Raw genomic sequence first — 8,918 nt, 5'->3', positions numbered from 1 at the left:
CGCATCTGCTACCATATTTGCCTTTCCCGGGTGATAGTTGATTGACACATCATAATCCTTGATTAATTCTAGCCATCGTCATTGCCTCATGTTGAGCTCCTTATGAGTGAAGATATACTTCAAGCTTTTATGATCAGTGTAAATTTCACACTTCTAACCGTAGACATAATGTCTCCAAAGTTTCAATGCGAACATGATTGCAGCTAATTTCAAGTCATGCGTCAGATATTTCTATTCGTGAGGTTTCAATTGTCTAGAAGTGTATGCAATCACGTTACCATGCTACATCAATACACATCGAAGTCCTCGGTAGGAAGCATCACTTTAAATAACAAAGTCTCCTTGATCATCTGGAAAAATCAATACAGGTGCGGTTACCAATCAATTTTTCAATTCTTGGAAGTTTTCCTCGTATTTCTTATTCCATATGAACTTTTCGTCCTTTCAAGTCAGCTTGGTTAATGGCATAGCTATCTTCATAAAATCTTTAACGAATCTTTGATAATAACCAGCTAATCCCATGAAACTTCTAACTTTTGCATGTGTCTTTGGTCTTTCCCAGTTTAAAATAGCTTCAATCTTTGCGGGATCAACTTTAATTCCTTCAATACTAATGACATGGCCTAGAAATTGTACTTCTCTTAGCCAAAATTCACATTTAGAACATTTTGCGTAAAGCTATTCTCTCTTTAAGATTTCCAAAGCAGTTCGTAGATGCTCCGTATGTTCCGCTTCAGTCTTTGAGTTGAACAAGATGTCATCAATAAATACAATCACGAACTTGTCCAAGTATTTCTTGAAAACTCTATACAACAGATCCATGAATGCTGCTGGTGAATTAGTCAATCCGAATGCCATTACGAGGAACTCATAGTGACCATATCTGGTATGAAAAGTAGTTTTAGAAATATCTTATGCCTTAATCTTTAATTGATAGTAACCTGATCTTAAATCAATCTTCGAGAACCATATTGCTCCCTTTAGTTGATCAAACAAATCATCAATCCTTGGTAAGGGATACTTATTCTTGATGGTTAACTTGTTCAGCTCGCAATAGTTGATACATAATCGAATACTACCATCCTTCTCCATGACAAACAGTAGCGGTGCACCTCATGGGGATACACTAGGTCTGATAATCCCTCTGCCCAAAAAATCTTATAATTGCATCGCCAATTCCTTCATCTCAACTGGTGTCATTCAATATGTGCTTTTGAAACTGGTTCTGTATCTGGCGCTAAATTAATGGTAAACTCAATTTCTCCATCTGGAGATAACCCTGAAAGTTCATTTGGAAATACATTTAGAAACTCACATACGACCGGAATGTCTTCGATTCTTTGACCTTCCTTGTTAGTATCCAATACATAAGCTAGATAAGCTTTACACCCTTGACGTAGCAATCACTTAGTCTGCATTAACGTCAGAAATTTCTTCTTCTGTTTCTCACCCCTAAATATTACTGTTGCGTTGTTCGCATTTTGGAAAATCACTTTCTTATTCGCACAATCAATTTGAGAATTATGACAGGCTAACCAATGCATTCCTAATATAACATCAAATTCTCCCAACTTGAAAGGTATCAAGTCAGCAGAGAAGTGATGTCTTGTTATTTCGATATCACACTCTGGACACACCCGATCCACGGGAACTTGGTCATCATTCGCTAACTTTGTAATTAATGTCTCGCCCAACCATTGAATTTCATAGCATAACTTATCAACAAATTCTTCAAAAATAAAAGATCTTGTTGCTCTAGAATCAATCAATATTTTTGCATTTACGGGGTTCACAGAAGGCATACCTACAACCACGCTCGGATTCTGTACTGCCTCATTCATTGTCATGTTGAAAGTCCTTGCCTTAAACTGCATCTGTTCTGGTGGTGGCGATGGTGTCATAATCCTCGGAATACTAGCTGCCATAGCTGCTCCTCTAAAATCTCTGGAAATATGTCCTTTCCTCCCACATTGAAAATGAGTAATCTCTTTCTTTCCTACTGGGCATTCACCGAAATAGTGTCCCTTCTACTTGCATTTGAAATACGTAACATTCGGCTTATTGTAAACTCCCGTATGTTTCCATCCACATGTCTTGCAGCCTGGCCTTCTAAAATTCTTATTTTTCTGGGATTGAAATCCCGACTTCCTGTTGAAACGATTCTAAAAATTCCCATGTCCCTTTTCCTTTTGGGACATCTCACTTTATCCTTCAATGATCATGGCCTTCTGAACTACGACCGTGTATGTTGTCAACTCAAACACTTCTACTCCACTATGGATCCATGACTTATATCCTTGTTGAAATCTTTTAGCTCATTTTTCATCAGTATCCACTTGCTCTGGCATAAATCTAGCCAACTCTATAAACTTGGCTTTATACTCAGCCACTGACATGTTCCCTAGATTCAATTCCAGAAACTTTATTTCCATCTGATTCTTCATGTAGCGACGAAAGTACTTCTCCAGAAATAACTTAATGAATCTATCTCACGTCAAGATATCAATACCCTCTAAAGCCTTATTTGATTCCCACCAATAGTTGGCTTCCCCTTTTAGAAAATAAATAGCAAAATCCGTCTTCTGGTCTGTCTCTACTTTTACTAGCGCAAACGTTTTCTCCATCTCTTTTAGCCACGTTCTGGCTTTGGTAGGATCTACTGAACCCTCAAATTCTGGAAGTTTCACTGACTAAAATTGCTTAAAAGTAACAGTAGGCATGACTAGCGGTGCTTGTGGTCCATGGCAAGGCGGCTGTTGTAACATCTGTTAGGAATATATTGTGTACTTGATGATAAGTTAAATAAAATACCTTAGCAGATTTAATTTAGTATTTTTGTAGCTCTCGATGGATGATCACTCTAACATCCGTTGAGAGAGTAACTTATGTATTAATAAGTCTTGTGACACATTTCTGCATTCTAAAATGCCTTAAAGATCTAGAAGTTGTAGGATATTCAAAGTCATGTTGACTACTAGTTTGATATGCAAAATAGGTTGGCTAATTGTAAATATTAGATGCCTTGTAATTTTGCATAAGTGAAATAGAGTTAACTGTTATGGAAGACTTTCAACGGATGATTCTACAAGGTTTTGATGGATGACCCAAGTCACGATCAACGGATGATCTAATGAAGCTTCGACGGATGATCCTATATAGTTTCAACGGATGTTCTAATTAAAATTGTTGTTGATAGTGACTTGACAGTCAAATGCGTTGATTAGATACAAATGGAATGTGACAGCCTATTTATAGGTTTTAGAGAACAAAGAAGCATTTTCATTTCCGTGCTAACCTGAAGATATTCAAAGATGCTGGATAGAGAAATGAAGAAGCATGTAATTAGACTAAGAAACTTTTATCTTATTAGTTTGTCTTTTTATCATGTAAATTGGTGATATATAAACCATAGGCAGCAAGTAGAAAAGTAATCAAGAAAATAAGTAATCAACTAGAGAAATAGATAAAGCGGTATCTGTGAAGAATTTCTCTGTTCTTTTGTAAGTTCTACTTGTAAGCAGCCATGTGCAAACCTTGCATCACAGAGTTCTCAATTTTATATATATCTCTAGTGGAAAAGTTTAATCCACCGAAAAGTTTTTAAAAACTTGTGTTTGATCACTTTGTGTTTGATTTCTTCAATATTTTCATTCCGCACTTTAGCCAAATCAAACACACTTATATATTTAAAAAAGAACAGTCCTTAAAATAAAAAAAATAGAATTACATTCAACCCCCCCCCTTCTGTAATTCTTTGTTAGATTATTTGGGAATAACAACATATGTTGTTGAAATTGTTGTTGTTGTTGTTACATCTATTGTTGCATCATAACCATCTGTTGTTGCATCAAATGGAACATCTGATTCATGGTGTGGTTGTTTTGTTCCTCAAAGTTATTATTGGAAGTCCGAGCTCTAGTCTTTCTCTTAGGTGCCATTGTTCTGGTGATAAGACATGCAATTTATTTAATAATTCATTAAACAGTTGATAATAAAGAAAGAAATAATTTAATTCTTATTGGAACAGAAAATTTAAACAAATCAAACTCTCTTTTTTTATAACTCTGTTCCACATAACAGGATTATCAAATAATTTGCTCATCCTTTCACAAGTCCAACATAATTTTTAAAATATGAAAAGGCTACAAGACAGTTAAGAAAATGTAAATAATATAAAGATTGAAGTTTAAATAAATAAAAGAAAAGAGGTTAAAAAAAGGTTTATTCTATATATAAAACACCAGCGTCAGGTTTGAGTGCTTGCTACAAAAGTCTGTCACATACTGCTGCCGAATACAAGCCAAAACTGTGGGATAGACATACCTAATCTCACTACTCACTACGCCATAATTGGGCTACTGTAATGCAAGTGTTACAAGAAACGTTACATTAGTTAAGAAATTTTTGTCCTATTGTAACACCTCTCAATTAATGTTACAATAGTTATAAAGTTAGTGTTGCAGAAAAATATCGGTGTTGCACACTATGTAACACCAGCACCTAATGTTACATTAGTTATTTTTTTAATTATTATAAAAATAAAGTGAAAATAATATCATAAATTAGTATTAAATTTATATTCTGATTTATTTGTGAATGAAAAATATAATATAATATATAATTAAATTTATAAAAATAAATTGTATATAAATACAGAAGTTACTTGTTTGTTTTAATTTAATAAAATAATATTTTAATAATTAAAATTTAAAAGTAAAAATAAAAAAATGATGCACGGTTTACTAGGTGAATAATTGGGCGGCATTCTTCCCCCGAGTGAATTATTTGAGTTAGACCTAACTCACTCACACAAACACCCTCTCTTGCAAAACAAAATATTCTCTCTGGTCGACACTTTTTTTCTCTCTCTCTAACCTCACCGACCACCGCACTCCGCCTCTCCGCAAACTCACTGCGCCCTCTACAACCTCGTCGTATATTTAAGAGTTCAACTAATTAATGGGCAGAGGATTATTTTTTATATTAGGGTTTTGATTTTGAGTTCAAAACAGGGTTCTCTTCAATTTTGAGTTCAAAATAGGGCTTTGTTCTATTTACTTGAACTTCAACTATTTTTATTTGTAGGGTTTCTTCAGATCTTTGATTTCAATTATTGTAGCTCTCTTTTTTTATTTCAATTTTGATTTAATATGTGTAATTCCATTCTAATTATGCCATATTTGGTTATTCAATTTTGATTTAGTTCTCTCTCTCATCACCAAATAGCTCGCTATAATGGAGAATGACAAAGATGAAAGAGTCACCCAGTTCTAACTTCAATTTGACAAACCAATTGCTCCTCAGGCCTCTCTCTCTCTCTCTCTCTCCCCCATTTCCCTTCCCTATATATTTTATGTAATTTTGGTGGTTGGAATTTGCAGTGATAATTACTAATTATTTAGCTATCTAAAATATCGGAAGTTAAATCTAGTTTAAGAAAGGGGTAGTTAAATCTGATTTATAATATTAGGTTATATTTATGTGGTTATGATGTAAATAATGTCACTGGTACGTGTTGTTGCTTGTTCTAGTGATGTAGTGGCACATTTTAGTCATCAGAACATCTTAGTTGATCCATTTATTAGGCATGATTCCCATTTGCTTATTATCTTAGAAGCTCTATTTTCTGTATGGCCTCACAAGAGACTAAGTGAGAGGCCAATCAGAGAAAATGAATAAGTGGAAAAAATATACGAATAATAAATCAGGTATGATCGGCTTTTGCGTACTAAATAATTGTTAACTTTTCTCTTTGTAGGTCTTATGTATCTTGTTACCTGTTACTTGTTTTTAGAATTGACACACTTGAAGCCTATATAGTTTGTCTAGGTTAATAGTCCTCAGCTTAATCATTATTTATACATTAAAAGTATAAACTATAAGGCTTAAATGAGGGCGCGACTAAGAAAAGAGAAACAGAGAACCAAATTTTTGCACTGGTATGATTAAAGTTTTGTCATGTACCTGTAAATACTTGTAAATACATATATGTTGATATAAATCTTTTGCGACCACTGTTTGTTTTCTTTAGATTATCGATTACAATAGTTTAATTTTATGATATATAGTGCATCCCTAAATGGTTGTAAAGATTCAACAGTAAGAACTTCGCTTCTGCTTATTTCAAATTGTTCTAAATCTTTTAGGTTTCATAATAAGAATTTTATAACTCCTGGCTTAGAACTCTATATAATCGCTATCCTTTTGATAACTTTATCCGTAACCATGTAATTCAGTAACTAAACAATTTCTTAATATGTAGAGTGTATTTAAAATATCAATTATACATGAAAAGAATTTTATAAATAGATACTTTGATGAAATTAGTCAGGATACTGGGAAGTATGTGTTTAGTGTGGAAGATACTTTAAAGGCTCTGGAGATGGGTGCTGTTGAGATTCTTATTGTGTGGGAAAATCTGGATATTAATCGATATGTCCTTAAGCACAACACTACAAGTGAAATAATCATCAAACACATGAACAAAGATCAATAGGTTGACCAAAGTAATTTTCGTGATGCAGAAAGCACTATTGAGCTAGAGGTTTAGCAATCAATGAACTCTTCTAATACTGGTGTAGGGACATAGGGTCTGCACCAGGGCATGCGTTCTCGTGATGCCCTTATCCCTGTATAGTTCCAAGATTTATGAAAGAGTATAAAGGTGACTCTATTATCCTGTTAATACTTCCTCTGATCCTTCTTTAAAGCCACCAGATGCCTCGCTTTCTATTTCTAAGCCCCCCCCCCAAATCCCCAATATCTTGCTTTCTCTATAATTCAATACCACAATTAGTATTCATTATGTTTAGAATAAATAAATGTTCTTAGTATTGCTCTACTTATACAAGTACCTTTTAATTGCAATATATATTTATGCTTGTAAAATTTGTGTTCTACTTACTCACCCCTTTAGGGGAAATGATTAGCATGTAACTCATGCGTAACTCCGTATACTTATTTTTTGAGATCATGTAGTAGATTTTTAGGAGCATGTTTTTTGGTGCATTTTCAATCCTTGATGTCCTGATTACAAGACTAGGGTCTTGAGGTTACTCGGATTCAACTCTCCTAAAACCATGTTTATTTATTTTTATTGTATTTGTAATTTTCTAATTTGAGTTTAGTCTTGGATTCACTTATTTACAACTTATCTTTCCAGGGACCTGTAAAAACAGATGCACATCACAAAGCCAACACCAATGGGATCCCTAATTCTTCTCATCACAAAAATAAAATCACCTTCAACCTCTAAAAATAAAATAAAATTAGATGTTCCTCTTCGGTATTTTTTTTAAATTGTGCCAAATAATTTATCTTTTATTTTACTCAGAAAGAAAAGTAAGAAATAATTAGATAAAACAATTTTTTATCTTTTATTTTACAAGGAGTTGTTATGGTTGCTGTGTCTTGCTGTTTTGATTTATTTGCATACATGTTCTATTAATGTCACTCAGTAACAGAATTGTCCATCTGGTCTGATTTGTGACGAACTTGTGCTCCACTTGAGGTGCCAGCTTAGTCATGTCAAAATTACTTATGCTGCAATATTTTGCACTTACATTTTGACTATAAGGTTGCTTGTACCTTTGTTTTATATTTTTTCGTTGCTTATTTTTCAGACTGCAGCAAGTTACCATACTATAACAATTGCACTCTTCTTGATGGAAGCTTATCCTTTGAGTGTTCAACATGAGAAAATAACCTTGAAGATTCTAAAAACAAAGTTGGGCCCAGATGACCTGCGTACACAGGTACCTGCCATTCTTTTAGGTTCATTGATATCTGCACCTCTAGTGATTGTCGTTGTATCCCTTTTCCTCCCTATCAATGGTTATACGTGAGCATACATAAATATGACTTCCTTATATAATCTATGGATACAAATAAAAGTTAGTAACTGTGGATAATCCCAATTATTTCCACTATTTATGTACGATAAACATCATCAGTCAATGGCTTTATGTAGTTCTGATTGCGAAAACCTATTGTGTAGGATCCTGCTGCTTGGCTTGAGTACTTCGAGTCAAAGGCTTGTTAGAGATGTTTATAATACATTTGTTAAGCGAGAACAAGTAAAAAATTTATAGTTGATAAACAACTTTCAGAACTGAAATAACTTAATAGTAGCATTATACATATAGACCTCTAATTTTTTTAAATTGTGCAGATACTTGACAAATGAGTTTTTGACAAGTGACATAACCATTTTTTGTACTAAATGGGGGAAGCGGATGCACGAAAACTGACCTGGACGTAAATAGAGCATTGTATGAGCTAGCCAGTAGTTTGACGCCAGAAGAACTAGATAACAACATTAAGGATGTATTTGAAGACATTACAATGTGGCTGGACAAGAGGTCTGAAGGTGATGGTATAGTATTGCTATCCGAGAATTATTAACAAAATTTTAGTTCAGAAAGTAACAACTGGAAAATGGTTGGGAAGTATAACAGGACAAAAGCAACATAAAAAAACTTGGATGGGAGATTTTTGTATAGGTGGAAAGGAAGTCAAATGTAGCAAAGAAATATAGACGTAGCAAGGCTTTTCTTTTTCTTCTTGTTTTCTCTATCATAGAAAACTTATGTAAAACATTCTGAATATGTAATTTTACTTGTTGGGTTGTTCTTATTTATGTTCAAGTAAAATTACTTGCTTTTCTTATCAATACATAAAATTGCGATGAAATTGAAAGCTAGGCCACTGAGAATAAGATTTAAAAATAATAATAATATATAAAATTAATATACCCCATTAGTTGTGGGCCCCATTTATGCAATCTTGATCAAGCTATTGTATCACTTATGTTGTGTTACATTTGGGCCTTTTAGCGTTACAGTAGTTGCCTATTGTAACGTTTTCTTCTCTGTTATAATAGATCAGTGAAGTATTACATAAGGGTGTCTATTATAATG

At 33.6% G+C, this 8,918-nt stretch overlaps 1 long non-coding RNA gene across 2 annotated transcripts; it reads left to right on the top strand.

The window, feature by feature from the left end:
- The first annotated feature begins 4,795 nt into the window (after window positions 1–4,795).
- LOC141664947 (uncharacterized) lies at window positions 4,796–8,638 on the top strand. 2 transcript variants are annotated; one of them, XR_012552060.1, is made up of 4 exons: window positions 4,796–5,081; window positions 5,204–6,664; window positions 7,623–7,754; window positions 8,171–8,638. It is a non-coding gene; the product is annotated as an uncharacterized LOC141664947 (long non-coding RNA). The 2 variants fall into 2 exon arrangements; XR_012552061.1 differs by lacking the exon at window positions 4,796–5,081 and having other exon boundaries at window positions 5,209–5,708; window positions 6,525–6,664.
- Window positions 8,639–8,918: the final 280 nt, after the last annotated feature.

The sequence above is a fragment of the Apium graveolens genome, chromosome 1 (genome assembly GCF_009905375.1).
Source record: "Apium graveolens cultivar Ventura chromosome 1, ASM990537v1, whole genome shotgun sequence".
Taxonomy (NCBI): domain Eukaryota; kingdom Viridiplantae; phylum Streptophyta; class Magnoliopsida; order Apiales; family Apiaceae; genus Apium; species Apium graveolens.
Note: the sequence above shows the minus strand (reverse complement) of the source record. Positions and strands in the feature narration are given on the sequence as shown.